A 17,052-nucleotide genomic window follows, 5' to 3' on the forward strand; every position below is an offset into this window, starting at 1 on the left:
ACTTTAAAGTGTTAGGTCTCATGCACATGCCAAAGCTATATACACCTGGCCTGTACAGCAGCAAACTCTACATACGGCATATTTTTACATACACAAGTTCTAGGGGAGATACCTTCTTAATAGGCGATATAATGGAATATGCCAGATTTTTTTCTCATAGATTCTGTATAAATATGTAAGAAAAAAACTCTATATGCTTCCATATGAAATAAGAAGAATAGAAAAGATTCAGTATGATCCTACAGATTTATATGGCATTTATATAGTATGAATCCATACAGCACAAGCCCATAATATGTCCGTATACAAGAGACCATACACATCAGATTATTGGAGGTCAAAATTTTTGATTATTGGGGGGTTGAATTTAAACGTATCTAATCCTTTTAATGTCAGGGGAAAATGGAGTTACATGAGTGTGCCAATGACTTACTTCTCTTTGTCCATTCAGAACACATGCATGCTCGGCCAAACAGAGGTTTAAACAAACTTTGCATAAATGTATAGTACAGGCGCTTATAAGACACTTTGTAGTATATCTTATCAGAGAGAGATTCCTCTTTCAGCTTTTATCATGCTGTTTTCCTGCTCCCCTCCCTCTGCTAAACTGACTTTCACTCTGAAAATCACTGCTCTGTCTCACAACAAACTGAAAGTCACATAAGTTAGATGACTCGGCAATTTACAAGTCTATGGAGATGAGAGGGGTAAGGAGTGAGCAGGAACCGAGGGAGATAAGACAAGAGAGACATCTTTTATGCAAGCTGTTTTTCTACAATTTTGGTGGAATCACAGTGGCTGGACAGCAGCTCAAGTATGAACGCCCCCTTAGGGTTAATGTACACTGAGTTTTTTGGCGCTGATTTAAACGCTGAATCCACCAAAAAATCAGCCTCCAAAAAAAGCCTCCCAGTAGAACTCTATTGGAGGCTTTTTTGGAGGCTGATTTTGAGGCGGATTCAGTGTCAAAATCAGCGCCAAAAAACAATGTGTGCCCACACCCTCAGTGTGGCTCTAGAAGCTAAAGCAGATAATTCAGATCAGTATAGTAAGTCATTTCTATAGATGTCTGTGGTCCTAGTGCTGTTTCTAAGTGAGAGTAAGGCAGTTATAGAGCAGGTTCTCCTCTACTCACTGTGTGCAGTGTTTGGCTGTTTTCACACTCCAGCTCAGAATGAACTGCAAACTCCAGACACAATGTGTAAAGGGGAAAACTGCTAAAACCCACAGTTAATGACCAGATATAGTGTTACTTTTATGCGGACACACATAACAGCTTGTAATGACATTTTTCATGAAACAACAGGAAGGTTTTTAGGTGTATGAACACTTAAGGAATTTTTTGTGCTTTTCTCTATCACTGATAGTTGAAAACTATCTGAAGTTGTCATTGGTTTTTTAGTTTCACATATATTTATCACCATAATTTTACCTTAAAATAAAAGCACCCTGCAAGTATAACCTGAGACTAATAGATTCCTTTGTAGTACACTTTCCAGTATCTGAGATGGGAGAGTGTATCGCTGTCAGTGCTGTATGGATTCGTTATACAACCCTCTCTAAACATTTACAGGCCATGACTGTACCTCTGTGTACCGATAAGTGATAATATAAAATTGTCGTATGCGCCATCACATGTGGCATTACAGAGAATACACTGCCAAATGGAAGCAGCAAACAGCAGGAAAGGGAGCGCTTACAGCTCTGCTAACACATTGTGTGCTCCTCTACAGGCTCTGTACATATGGCTGTGCCATGTCCATGAGGCCAAAATCAGACTTAGATGCAGAGACTCTAACTTTTTTGTCTTCCTACTTCTTGCAGAAAATATATTTCTTATAAACCATAACCAAGAAACATTCCATTTTCTAATATTCTACCTGTGACCTACCTCTGTCTTGTGCGCCAAGTACTACAATACAATCACTACAAAATAGGCCAAACTGAATGTAAAGTTACTGCGGGAAATTTTGAGTCTTTGGATCAAATCTGATGATTTTGATAACTTTTTACCAAAATGACCCTTACTAGCAGTATTTAATATATAACTGTTTATAGACCAGAGTAGGACTGAGGATCTGGGAAGGTCTAGAATGAGTGCACAGTACTTATATATACATTATATCTATCCCTTTACATTATAGTCGTATATTGTATGTGAAATTAATGCTATGTGTGGATTCTTATTATAAAACACCCCATAAATCCACCTTAAATGTAAATGCTTACATGTTATTATCCTTTATATTGTATATTACATATAATTCCATTTGCACTAAGGTATATGAAATCCTTTGAACACTGCCATACTACCATATACGTTGTGTAGTTCCTCCATAGTCTGACAGTACGTAGTGGCCACTCTAGAATTGGTTTAAAGGGATTCTACCATTAAAATCTAATTTTTTCTCGTTCACACGTAGAAATAGCTTTAAGAAAGGCTATTCTTCTACCTGTAGATGCCTTCTCCGCGCCGCCGTCCAGTAGAAATCCTGGTTTTCGTCTGTATGTAAATGAGTTCCCTCGCAGCACTGGGGGTGGGCCCAATGCTGCGAGAGAACTCTTCAGCGACGCCTCCATCTTCTTCCGGAGCTGGTTCAAACTTCTAGGCCTCGGGCAGAGCCGAATGCACATGCCCACGGCCACAAGAAAAATGGCCACCTACACGGTAAGTAAGCAGCCATTTTTCTTGTAGCCTGTGGGCATGCGCAATCTGCTCTGCCTGAGGCCTAGAAGCTTGAACCCAGCTCCGGAAGAATTCCGGAAGAGGATGGAGGCGGCGCTGGAGAGTTCTCTCGCAGCATTGGGCCCACCCCCAGTGCTGCGAGAGAACTCATTTACATACAGACGAAAACTGGGATTTCTACTGGACGGCGGCGCGGAGAAGGCATCTACAGGTAGGAGAAGAATAGCCTTTCTTAAAGCTATTCCTACGTCTGAACAAGAAAAATTTGATTTTAATGGTAGAATGCCATTTAATGGTAGAATGCACAGCACCCTAATCTATTAGTCAAAGTGAAGAGCTTGACTTGGCGCCTTATACTTCTGCTGGGATGTCTTGCTTTTGGAAAGGAGATGTCCAGTTGTATAATAATCATTATTTAGTTTTCGGGGGAAACTTTTGGAGGACTATGTAAGTCAGGGGTCTACAGCTTTTGGTTATCCACAGTTGGAGAGCCACAGATTGCAGACAGGGCGACATAACTAAAAGTGTTCCTTGACATGAAGATTACAATGTTGTACGTTGTGACCTGCAATCACAACAATATTGTCACAAAAAATCCAACACTGTTGGATTTATGGTCACAACTGGCATGAGACATTGCAAGCACAACAGCACTGCAAGTTGTATACGACTGTGATTTGTTTTCCACTGAGAAATAGGTGCAGATGATTTTGTTGCAACTTGTGGCTTTGTAGCTGTTGAAAAACTTCACCTACTTATGGCTTATTAAAGAGAACCTATCACCAGATTTGGGGCCTCGAAGCAAGCAGTACATCCTGATTTTGCTGGGATTCAGGGTCCCAAATCTGTTGATGTCAGTCCCATTCGCCACTCATTTGTGAAGTTTCAGAAATTTTAGTCTGCTGGAGAAGAGTCCTGACTAGAGATGAGCGAACACTGTTCGGATCAGCCGATCCGAACAGCACGCACCCATAGAAATGAATGGAAGCACCTGTGACGCCGGACGCCGGCAAAGTCAGCGTCACAGGTGCTTCCATTCATTTCTATGGGTGCGCGCTGTTTGGATCGGCTGATCCGAACAGTGTTCGCTCATCTCTAGTCCTGACTATTGATGCCAGTGAATGTGCACTTTAATTCGTTGAGCCTGTGTAGTAAAGACACATATACTGTCCTTTGCTTCAGTTGTGTAGGAAACATATGCTGGGAGATACTAGAGATGATGACTAAGCTCCAGCAGACTAAAGCGGGAGAGGATGGGACTGGGGTCACCAGGTTTGCGGCCCTATCCCCCAGCAACATAGGGACATGATGTAGAGGCCCCAAATCTAGTGACAGGTTATGTTCACATTTATGTCAGCGGTTCCATTAGGAGCCTCCATTGCAGATTTTATCAAAAATGCAGAACTTTTTTTTATCTGGCAAAATGATGAATACTAGACAAACCCCATTATAGTCAGTGGGGTCCATCATAATCCATTTGCGTTCATCATATAATGAATCCATTTCCGACAAGATATCGCTGTCTCTGTTTTGTTCTTAAGTGAACAGTACAATGGAAAAGTGAACACGGCCTGATGTTAGGTTCACACTAGCGTTATTCTCTCCATTGTTCGGGTCCGAATGTGACTCAAAAGATAGAGAGCCTGTCCACTTAAAGAGGGGTTAAGCGTCGACACCTGCGGACCCCATAGTATAAAACCGCTGGCGAAAATCAGCGGTGGAAGACTCCAGCACAGATGTGAACCTAGCCCTAGTGACGATAACGTATGTAGCTATGAAAAGTGATCGGCCAATAATCTCAGTAGATGGATTTTATTCATATACAAAGTTTTTGGTTATCATTTGATCATTTTCTTTGTAAGGCAATGCAAGTGAGTTTTTACTGCAACCAGAACTTTTTTCATAAAAAAAAAAATCTAAAAACAAAAAAATATTCATTATTTTACACCATTGTTCTTAAATATTGAAGAATTTGTTTCTATCTTGTAAATTTTGGATCCGGTGCTGCTTTTTATATGACTTCCATTTTGCTGGGGGAACAACGCTGTCTTTTGGGTCAGTCACTCAGACGTTCCAATGTCATCTGCCAAAGTCACCGGCTCCAATGTGAAGACTCCGGGGGAGCTCGCAATTGACTTTTGTCATTAAATCTTTTAATTGAATTTTAAAATATCTTCGGGAGCGGGGGACCCTCTAGATCTACCAGAGTGTCACCCCTGAGACCCGGACTTGTCCATAAATAATTTATTGTGCTCTTTTTAATAAGATCCAAACATTTCATATATTAATTACATATTATTTCACACTTGAACATGATTTAATAACCTGCAATTATTATTCCTATTATTCTTGTTCTTATTATTATTACTGGAATCGCATAAGAGATGAAATAAATAATGTACGGGCATTTTATACATTAGTAAGATGTGTATGTATATTTATTTTTGTACTGTTATTATGTATGCCGTTCATTACAGTATCAAACGTTTATCTGGTTTATTGTCAATAACCTCTATGCATACAATCCTTCTATGTGTTCCTACTGTTACTATATTCTCTGCTCTGATACTGAAGTCTGAATACACATTGTGGGGGATTTATCAAAATTCTGTTTTTAAGGCCCCGTTCACATGGGGCAAGAGGAGGCGGATTTTGGCGCGTAATCCATGTCATAATCCGCCCCCTCACAACGGTGGCCTATGTAGACCACTAGCTTACTTTTTTCCGTGAGCGGCATATTGCCACTCACTGAAAAAAGAAGCGAGCTGCCCTTTCTTCAGACGGGTTCTGCGACTCATTGAGCCGTGGCGTCTTCCTCGTGCCAACACCCTCCGGACTAGGCCCATTCATTTGGGCCTACTTCGGAGCGGGAAGCCGCGACTGTTGGAAGCCGCGACAGTCATGGTAGGCGGATTTTGGCCCTATTCTGACGCGGCTTCCTGCATCAGAATCAGGACCAAAATCCGCCATACACGCACCATGTGAACGGGGCCTAAGGCCACTTGCAGACGACCATGGTGTGGGTCAGTGTACTATCTGTTTATTTTATGGATAGCACACTGACCCTTTCTTTTCTATAGGCTTGTACACACGACCGTGATTTTCACAGTCCCATGTGCAGGCCGACAGTCCAGGCCACATCATATAGGCTGTTCATTTGTGCAGCAGCTGTCCTTGGTTATTGCAGCTCTCTCCATTCACTTGAATGGGACTGAGCTGCAATGCGGCCATGTGACTGATGAAAGTAACATTACATGGTCTGTGAAGTGGAAGTGCCACTCCGTGTGTCAGACTACAGATCTTTAATTGATGACCTATCCTAAGTTGTGTAGCAGGTATGTAGTAAAGGTCTTCAAGATGTCCTCTCAAGTCTGTAGAAGGGTCTTATTACACAGTAGGCGCACAGTGAACAATGGTTTTCCCTTTCCAAAGGATTTTTATAAAAATAAAAAACTGGAATTTGGTTGCTATGGGTAACTATTCCATTTTTACAGTTTTATGAAGCAATTCATTTGAAAATTCTAATTGATAGTAAAATGGCAGCAATGTAATGTGCAAGTGCAGGTAGCCCAGAAAAGCAATATGAGGTCGTCTTAAATCTGCCTTTGGTCTTATCTTTGGCTCAGATTGTTACCCAGTCATTCCTCCATGCTGTAGGCCTGTTTTTAGCATTCAGGGGTAACATGGCCACATTTTAGCATCCATATTAGTGTAGTAAGTTTGGTTTACAAGAACCAGGAGCTCAGGGTGCTGCAACCGCAATACAGATGCTAACATGGGGTGATAATACGGGTGTATGAAACCAGCCATAGGCCACATGTACACGAGTGTGAAACCCGAGGATAGTCCAACTTGTGTTCCTCTGCTCCTTTCTGACATTTATAGAGCAGGTCTTAGAGAACGAATTGGAGCACTCAAGCATGTTCATGTAGCCTCGTACTGGAAAGGTTGGCTCCACGTCCATGTTTGCAGAGCTGATTCCTTTGACTGCACGGATAGCATCGATGGGGTTGTGCAAGATGTTGAAGGAACTGATCTCATTGGTTGGTCACGTGATAAATCTACAGTTCAGTGCCATTGAAATAAATGGCACCAAGCTGCAGCATGGCCATGTGACCAATGAACGTGATGTCACTTCCTGAGAAGAAAGTAGCCATGTTTTTAAAATCCTTCACAACCCCTTTAAGTAACTGCCACACAAATACCGAGGCAAACAAGCTCCAGGCCCCTTCACATGTTGGGGACTGGTTTCTGGCCTCCCCAGTAGGGTTCTCATATCCGGTCCTCTGTTTTCCTACACTTTAAGTAAAAACAATCTTTATAGGGTTTCCCTGCATAACAGGTAGCCAAGTGGTGGCCACAATTCCTGCATTTTGGGAAATGTAAATTCCACCCATACCTTGAAAAGGTTGAGAGCCTAGAAAACCATGGGATTATGAATGACAGATAGGTGACTATTTCCCAGGAATCCATGGTGTGATAGAGTAGAAACAGGTTCATTGTTCCATGAAATTCTGGAAAACAGAAGGCCGGAGTAAATATAAAATGTTCTTTCCATGTAGATTGTGTTGTATTAATATAAAATGATGATATTCTAAAATACTACAAATATTTCTATGGCATTATATAAACCTGTCTATATTTTCAGTTCATTTTAGTATTCTTCATGTAGCGTTTCATAAACCATGTTATTAGTCATTATAAAGGGATACGTCTTGGGGGGTCTCTTGGGGAAAAATTGTTAATGCAAAAAATGGTTGACATGTAATTTATGTGTCTGTGTTTTTAATAAACTTTATGCTGTTGTTATTACACCGGTTTGTTCTGTAAAATTTCCAAACATATTGCGTTTTTGTTACAAGGGTCCGCAGACAAAAATCTCATAGGGCTAGTTCACACGGGGCACGGTTACGCTAGGTTCACTCCTGCATTCAGCCTTCCGTTCTGAGCTTTCCGTCTTCTGCATGCCAGAAGACGCAAAGCACAGACCGGGTCCGGCCGTGAGCGGCGGTGAGTGTTTTATGCTCTCCGCCGCAAAACCGGATTTTTTAATCCGGACACAGAGTACTGCATGTCCGACTCTCACGGCCGGACAGCTTTCTCACCCTTTCAAATGAAAGACTCCTGCAGGTTTCCTTATCCTGCTCTGTTTTATGCAGGAAACGGAAACCTGCACAACGGAGAGGGCAACGCAGATGTGAACGAGCCCTTAGGCGTATTTTGGTCCTGATTTTGACGCAGGAAGCCAACAGCTTCCGACAGTCGCGGCTTCCCGCTCCAGAGTAGGCCCAAATGAATGGGCCTAGACCGGAGGGAGCTGCCGCAAGGCGGACGCTGGGGATGAATCAGCTGCGGAATTTGCCTGAAGAAAGGGCGGCTCGCTTCTTTTTTCCGTGAGCGGCAACATGCCACTCACAGAAAAGAGTAAGCTAGCGGTCTACATAGACCTCTATTTTGAGGGGGCGTATTCTGACGTGGATTCAGCGCCAAAATCCGCTCCCTCTTGCTCCGTGTCAATGAGCCCTTAGGGTACCATAAACCTGGTGGAAACCTGAGAACAAGTGGTCAGCTTCCCAGCAGCGCCACCACAGGTGAAACAAAGCATTACATATCTGTAGTGACCCACACACTGTAATTATTTTACTGTTGGTACCCACATACAGGACACGGTCAATGCTATGGAGTAATGGAATATGCAAAAACTAAAAAAAAACTAAAAACAGAAGAAAACCAACTAGTTAGGGAATATCAGGGGTTCTTTATAGTGTAGACCATCAATATTGATCACTGGGGACACTGTTATTTTCCTTTTGTGTTTGCAGTAGTGATAGGCCAATACTTGGCTGATATTATTAATGACTGTGCTGCCCTCTAGAGACAAATATTGGTATTTCTGGTCACAGAAAATCTAGAACTCCTCCACATGCTCTCATCATCTACACTAGTTATTTCTGGAATTGATTATAAGTACCCAAATTGGTGACAAATTGTACAACTCAGTCCACACACAGGATACGACTATTAGAAAAATAAATCTAATTGATTCAGGTGGCCAAAGTAAGTGAAGTAGGAAAAAAAATAAAAACCAATCTCCTTTTTATACTGGCACTGTCTCAGGATAATGGACTGAGGGTAAAAATAGCAAGTTCTATTGGAAAGGACTCCAACAAAATGGCTTCCAAGCGCACAGGTGTCTAGTAGTGTAATATCGATGACGTCACTAAATGAATTTTAATTTACTGTCATGTGAAGCCGACATATAGGAAAACCCTGTATAAATACTTGAGGTAACTTTATCATCATTTTAGTAAGCACCCCGCTCACTGTCTTATTCTCAGCCGCTAAGGGTTTTGTTTGCCCTTATCTAACATGGCCGCCCGTAATGCAGACTCCAGCTATGATGAAGGCGTTTGTATACGTTGCTATGGTGACGGCCGGGTCAGCTTTGCCTCCACTGACAGCTGAGTGCCTGCCTGCTGCTGCTGCTGCTGCTACTAGGGCTGGAATGGCTGGTGAGTGTATGCAGAGCGCCCCCACACGTCCTGCACATGACTGACTGACAGGAAACTGCGGGAGATGTAGAGGAGTAAGGGGAGACTGGAGGAGACCAATCAGACTGGAGCTCTCATTTCTCATGGCAAATGCAAGCAGCAACCTGATTGGTAGCCAAGTAATATGTAACTCCTCCCCCTCTACTTTTATTAGTATTTGCCAATCTTCCCCAGTAGATTCTATTTAGTAAGTCATTTGTTATGTGATGGGAGTTGTGTAGCCCTGACCATATGGGGCATAGTAATAGATGGAGCAGTTATGGAGGCACTTCTGAAGCTGGACTGCTATTATTAGGAGAGTCTCTGGTTTGGGGGCAAATTCAAAAATTTGATTTTGTTTTTCTGCCACATGTAGAGTTTGCTTGTACATCGCCTCCTCATTGAAATAAATGTCCATGAATACACTCAATGTTTAATATAGCGCTGTGGTCAGCCATTTTTGAGTAGAGGAACTAATTAAAGGGGTTCAGACTAATATTGTTAGTATAATGAAAAGTTATTGAATTTTCCAATATACTTCTAACGTCAAGTGGATAAAAATCAGTCCATGGTCATGTGATGGACACACAGGTGCACAGCTCGTTACCAGGCAGATGTCTGATTACTGTGCTGTGACTATAATGATCTGTGCACCTTTGTGTCTGTCACATGATCATAGATCATATATCACATGACCATGGACTGTATATCACTTGAATCCAAAAAAAACCAGCTCACCGAAAACCATATGAAGCAAAGGCCGATGCAGGAAAGGAAGTCCAGGACAAGAGACTTGTGTAACTCCAAGATAGCGATTACAAGTTTTATTTTTACATGCTGGTGCTGATATTTTTATCATGCAAAGATTAAAATAAACACAGTTACAAAACCAAACGGGTACAGTGTTCAAAAAGCCTACACATTTCGAGACAAAAATTGTCCCTTACTCATGGCATATGCCATGTATCTAATGTATATAGTCTACTTTATAGTTTTTAGTTTGTGGCCTATCGTTAGGATAGACGTAAATACAGTATGTAATCAGTGGGGGGTGACAGGCGGCCAGCTCACGGATCAGCTGTGTCCCATACTATACGCTGCAGCAGCAATTAGCTTAATGCCCTTTATAGTGGCCAATGCTGGTACTGCAGTCAGGCTCCTATTAACTTCAATGGGAGCTAAACTGCAGTACTAGCATGTGGCCAACCCCTTTAAGGCTAAAGCACACACAGTCCTTATATATGTGGCAATACATAGCCATAATTACTTGGTCAACATATTTCGTCAACTACTATTCCTCCCAGCTCCCCCCCTTTTTGCACACTTGGTTCAGCCAAGTCTGCATATCTGCATATGTTCTTTATGGGTAGAGGGATACGAGGTTCTAGAGGTGTATTGTGTCACATCTATAAACTACATTTGTGAGATTTGCATTGCACCTCAGGGACCCACATCGATCTCTAGAATGGGGATCCATAAACCCGGTCACATGGCTGCAGTGAATGGAGAATATGACTTGCTGGGTTTGTCTGTTCACTTATATGAATGCCGACCCTCTCTGTAAGTGTAAGGCTAGATAGATCATGACCTCTATTTTGACGGTCCATGACAATAGACCGTCAAAATAACGTTCTTGTGAAACCCCCATTCACTGACAGTGACGTCAAATGGCCAAAAAAAAACGAAGTACCAAATTTAATGTGCATCTGAGACACTTTTTTTTTTTTTACCTATCTTTGAAAAATGTCTAGAAAAAGGGAACTGCCTAAAAAGTGAGATACATGATACATGATAGCAGCCATGAAGTGATGTTGTGAAGGTTACAATCATGTAATGTATGAAAAACATTGTTATCCTTAAAAGCTGAATGCTAGATATAGTTGCTTATGCTTGAAACTGCTATAATGTTATATGATAAGATGGCGCCTGCATTCAGGATGGGTGCAAGAAAAACAAATGCTTGGCTTGCTGCCAGAAGACGGCTCCCCAAGGTTACCACGCAGGACTGGGAGTAGCTGTCCCATACCAATCAGGAATGAATATGAAAACTTACGTTGTTGTTATCTCTCTTTCTTTCTCTGCTACTATGTAACCCCAAGTTGTTTTAATAAAGGTGCGTCAGCATACATTCCTTAGCTGAGAGAGGAACTAATACCAACATCTAGAGTGGTGTGACTTCTTTACCGCCTGGCACTCAGCCTAATCTATTAGGACAACGACAGTTACCCGGGATTATTGGACAATTAGTCATAAACATGGCTTTGACCTTATCAATGTCATTGCGTCTAATTCATGCCTGATATTTCTCTTTTCACCCCAGAAACACTGAGGAAATCCCTTACTAATAAAAGTGCGAAATCTGCTATGGAAACTTCTAGATCCAGGTTAGTTCTGGGATACACAGATGTGGATTCCAGGATTTGTATTGTGAGTTACTACCTGTTTTGCTCCAGTTTCGCTTACTAATAGACTCTGCGGAGGAGATTTACCGAAACGAATGCAGATGATATGTGGAGCAGTTGCCCATAGAAACCGGTCAGATTCCTTTCGTTTTATCTTAGAGGCCTTTTGGAAATGAATGTTATTAGTTGCTATGGCAACTGCTCCACTTTCACTATGCATTAGGTTCATGAATCTCTATTGGTAATTGGGTGCAAACTAAAGAATCTCTATTAGTCAAAATTGTGATATTTACCTAATTTTTTAACAGAGATTTGGAATCATCTTTATTAATCGAGACCGAGTACATCAAGAATCTTCAGAAACAAGTGTACCTTCTGGAACTGGAGACAACTTTCTTATATCCTTTCTGCCTGTCTAGTTCCACAGTTACAGAAGATTTCAATACACATTGCCAAGTATTGAATTTTATTTAACAAGAAACCAGAAGTAATGTGTCTAAAGCCCACTAAGGCCGGGGCCCTGCATTGCCAAAACTCAAAACTCTGCATTTTACATTACCTGCAAAGTGAATGGCATTCTGACTAACCCCATTCACAAATTGCAGAAAAAAAATCTGCAGTAGAAATGCTGTGATTTAAAAAAAAAAAAGTTTGCATTCTTGTAAATAGCAGCATGTCAATTATTCCTACAGAAATTTTTTCTGTATAGGTTGTAAGCCGATGGCTGGTCAGGTACTGGAGGGGGTGTACATCTCACCCAGACTACTCAGGTGGGTGAGATGAGAAAACTCCAGGAATGTTTGTTCTCAGCAGATAACTTTTGTCTGCTGAGCGGTAAATGTTCAGTATTGGGCTGGATTTTTAGGAATGACAGGTAGGTTGGTAGTGGGACCTGTCATTCCACCCCCCTCCAGTCCACACTTTGGGGATGTTCCGGCAGCGACTCAGCTGCAGAGAGTCTCCTCGTCAAGGAGGCTTAAGAAGCCAGCTCCAGCAGCAACACTTAGGGCAGAGCTTGGCTGGAAAGCCAAAGAGAGAGGTCATATTTGTGGAGCTGTGTCCTGAATGATTCTACTGGCTTTTTGGGATTCTGTTATTCTAGGTGAGGTAATGAATGGGTTTGAAACATGCCGGCAGGTTTCTGTCTCCTGCCCTGTTTTTTTGCAGGAAACGGAAACCTGCAGAACGGAGTGCCGGGCGCAGATGTGAACGAGCCCTTACTTGTGCAATGTGTGTAATTCACTGCATTCTCTCATTTCCATATCTTGTCACCAGGTGGCGCTATTGTTGTTTTCTTAAATAATTTACTACATTGTTCTAACTAGCTGTAATTCCCATGTGTGTATTATGCAGACATGTCCCTAGTTACAACATCCCTTTGGATGCACGAAAATAGGAAATGTCATCTAGTCACCATGATACCGCTCTGAAGCTTCATCGCTCCACTGTGCTAATGTAAGAAAAATAAAAAGCTAAATAAACTAGTTCCTAACCACATTGGGGCAGGCGAGGTGGCTGCTGTCATTTATGGATTTCTTAAGGTTTACTAAATTGGGCAGAGGTCACGGATATTATTTAGAGGATTTGTTTAGCTGTTAGGAGTTTGTATGTTCTCCCTATGTTTGTGTGAGTTTCCATTTCCTCCCACACTCCAAAAAGATATGGATAGGTACAATGGCTTCCCATAAAACAAATGACCCGTACGAGTGTTGGGGATGAGCTCCTGTACAGCAGACAACTATGCAACTCTGCCTGCGCTTTGAGTCTCCGGTGTTAGAAAATCGCATTACAAATGTCTGTTATTTCATAAAGTCTCTCACTTCTAAATACACCTTTAGACTAAGGCCCCACGTAGCAAACCACAGCCAAAAGAATGCTGCAAAAAAGTCAGTGACGGAAAGACATCACATTTTTTCTGCAGATCTTTTCATATAAAGTCCGCAGAGGTTTCCTTTCTTGCCTTTCTGCTTCCATTATACCTATAGGGAAACCAGTGGTGTTTGCGTAGGTCTAATTGACATGCTGCCATTTTCAAAACCACAGTGGTTTTTGGAAATCGCTTCATGTCCACTGTGCATATTTTTCCGCAATGTGTGGATAAGATTCGCTAGTATTGCAGGGACTGTAAAACACAGAGTTTGCGTCATGTGGGGTCCTGGCCTTAGGATAAGGCCCCACTTTGCAGAAATGCAGCAGAAGAAAGGTTGCGTTTTACAGTACCAGCGAAGTGAAAGGGATTTCATTATTCTCATCCACACATTCTGGATAAAAGAGCTGTGGAAAAGTTGCATGTTAATTTTAGCTGCAGAATTGTGAGCATTTTCCCTGTGTATCTTATAGGGGAACATAAAACACACCAAAAAATAGCAAAAACGCTATTATTACTATTACTTTTTCCACTGCATTTTTTTAGCTGAACTTAGCTATGTGGGACCTTAGGGTTTATTCACACAACCAAGTCTTAGTCTTTAAACTTTATTCACATGCCTGCCAGATTATGGTTCTCCCAGCAGACTCTAAGGGTAAGTTCACGCACAAGGCTCTCCATAATGCCGCACCTCCATACATTTCCTCCCTCATCTCTGTCTACCGCCCAACCCGTGCTCTCCGCTCACTCAATGACCTAACACTTACATCCTCTATTATCAGAACCTCCCACGCTCGTATACAAGACTTCTCCCGAGCTGCACCACTTCTCTGGAATGCTCTATCCCAGACAATCAGATTAACTACCAATTTCTACAGTTTCAAACGCAAACTAAAGACACATCTTTTCAGACAAGCCTATCACAATGTCTAACGTAAACCCTTAACCCTCTTCTGTTCCCGCTCCCACATTACCCCACATGATATGATGCCATTTCAGGCTAACTTTATAGGTCCAAGCTCCATCCACATGTTAAAGGACACGACTGGTGACGGCTCATAAAGTCTTATGTTTGTGTAATAACAGTAACCTCTATTACATAAGTGTCTGACCTCTGCATAAGCAATACCGCCCCTGCTACCTCTTGTGTCACCCCCTCTACCTCATAGATTGTAAGCTCTTGTGAGCAGGGCCCTCAGTCCCATTGTGTGAAATGACTTTCTTTGGAATGTATCTGTCTGTATTTGAACCCTACAAATTGTACAGCGCTGTGGAATATGTTGGCGCTATATAAATAAAATTTATTATTATTATTTTTTTTTTTTTGGTCCGGAACCTGAGGCGGAGGCCGCCTCAGGTCCCAGACCAAAAAATGTGTAGCCACGACTGAATGCCGGTGCAGTGCACCGGCATCCAGCCGTGCACTCTGCTCCGGATTAGGTCCAATGAATGGGCCTAGTCGGGAGGAGGGAGTGTCTTCAGGCCGAATCGCGAGGCGAAACGGCCTGAAGAATGAGCACCTGACTGGCTCCCATTGATTTCAATGGGAGCTGTCTTTTTGGTCAGGATTTTGAGGTGGATACAGCCTCAAAATCCTGACCAAAAAACCCTGTGTGAGCTTATCCTGAGTTTGGTAAATCCAGCACACACATGAACCGAGTCAGAAGCCCACATTGCAGAAACGCAGCTTTTTTTGTTTCGTTTTTTTGAGCCAAATACAGGAGTGGATTAAGCAAAAGGTGGAAGTATGAGTATTTTATATATATCTCCCATTCCTCTTGTAGCAATTCCTGGTTTTGGCTCAAAAAGCCGCAACAAAATCTGCTACAAAAAAGCTGTGTTTCTGCCTTACAGTTGAGAAGTGGTCATGTAAATAGGCCCTTAATTTAATGTGGAGAAATATGTTTGTATTGACAAACAGTAAACCAAATTACTTAACAAAATTTCACAAGGAATAAGGCACGAGAAGCCACAAGCAACCAGCCGGGACTTGCGGCAGAAGCCGAGCAGACGATTGCAGAAGTAAAAGTAGGTATTTATTTTAATTTTATTACTCCCTCATATTACCAACAGTCAGTAAACATAGGTCACTGAGGTCCGGCTTTTGTTATAGTCTGAGTGTTCACAAGGTGAAATAACTTCATGGTAACGTCCATTTTTTTCAGTAGGAAAAAACATAAATGCAAATTATCCACTGTTAGGGTGCAGTCACATGGAGGAAAATGGCGCTGAATTTGGTGTGGAATCCGCATCAGATTCCCAAATGGGAGGCTTTTTTTCAGCGCTGAATCTGACACAGATTCCACACCAAATTCAGCGCCATTTCCCTCCGTGTGAATGCACCCTTAATATAGACTGCATACTACAGACCAAAAAGCACAACATGACAGGATATTTTTTTTCACAAACAGTGACAAAGAAATCTAACTTCTACGCCTTCTGTTTGCCTGGGGATTCCGTTCCCCATTCTCCTTGAAAAATGTGGATAGAAAAGCGCTGTTCTCTCGGCATTTTTCTCCCTTTTCGAGCGGAAGACGGGCAGACACCCACTGGACCCCGTTATAATCTATGGGGTCCAAGTGTTTCCGTGGGCAACCACTATTTTATGCAGATTAGGTTTCCGTCCCCAAGTGGACCCCCTGAATGGAAACCCGAACGCAATTGTGAACCTAGCCTTACTATTGACAACAGCATTTAGGAAAGATGACTGAATGGTTGCTGACAGTTATCTGATGTCTATAACCAGCTTAGGCTAAGACCACATGTTGCAGAAAATTTACTTTTTTGTTGCAGATTTTGCTGCGTTTTTTTGAGCCAAAGCCAGGAGTGGATATAACATAAGATAAAAGTATGAGTGCTTCCTAGTTCTTATTCCTTTTCAAGCCACCCTTGTTTTTGGCTTGAGAAACTGCAGCAAAATCTGCAACAAAAACGCAACGGAAACGTATCTTGCTAAAATGCCAAATGTAGAGGACAGGTTGTAGCAGAAATTATCAGAAGAAATGAATGCAGGTCCAGTATGTATTAATGTAATGTATAATTTTGTCTGCACATATACCCTAAGACTTGTAAAGTGCAGGTAATATGTTGCTGCTGCATAAATAAAAAAAATATTATGTAATATTGTCAAATCAGCAAAACCATCTAAATTTATACATGTGTTTTTACTAATTCAGGTTTGGATTTTTTTCTCTATATATTTTTTTGGAACTTACATATTGATAGGACTGATCATAAGTATGTGATCAGTGGGGAATCTGATTCTTGGGACCCCCACAGATCAGCTGGTTGATGAGGGAACACTAAGCACAGCGCTGTTCATATAGTAGCGGCTGTGCTTGGCAATGCGGTTCAGCCCCATTCACTTGAACGGGACTGATCTGCGGCTGTACTATGTGACCAATGAGCACGACATTATTGGCACAGGGAAGAGTTCTCTTCAAACAGACGATCACTGGGAATCTTAAGTATCTTAAGTAATCTTAAGACACCTATACTAAGGATAGCTCATCTATATGTAAGTCTCAAACAAACTCCTTTCACAGGGATCAAACAAAAATGCATCAC

The sequence above is a fragment of the Leptodactylus fuscus genome, chromosome 4 (assembly GCF_031893055.1).
Source record: "Leptodactylus fuscus isolate aLepFus1 chromosome 4, aLepFus1.hap2, whole genome shotgun sequence".
In the NCBI taxonomy this organism is placed as follows: Eukaryota; Metazoa; Chordata; class Amphibia; order Anura; family Leptodactylidae; genus Leptodactylus; species Leptodactylus fuscus.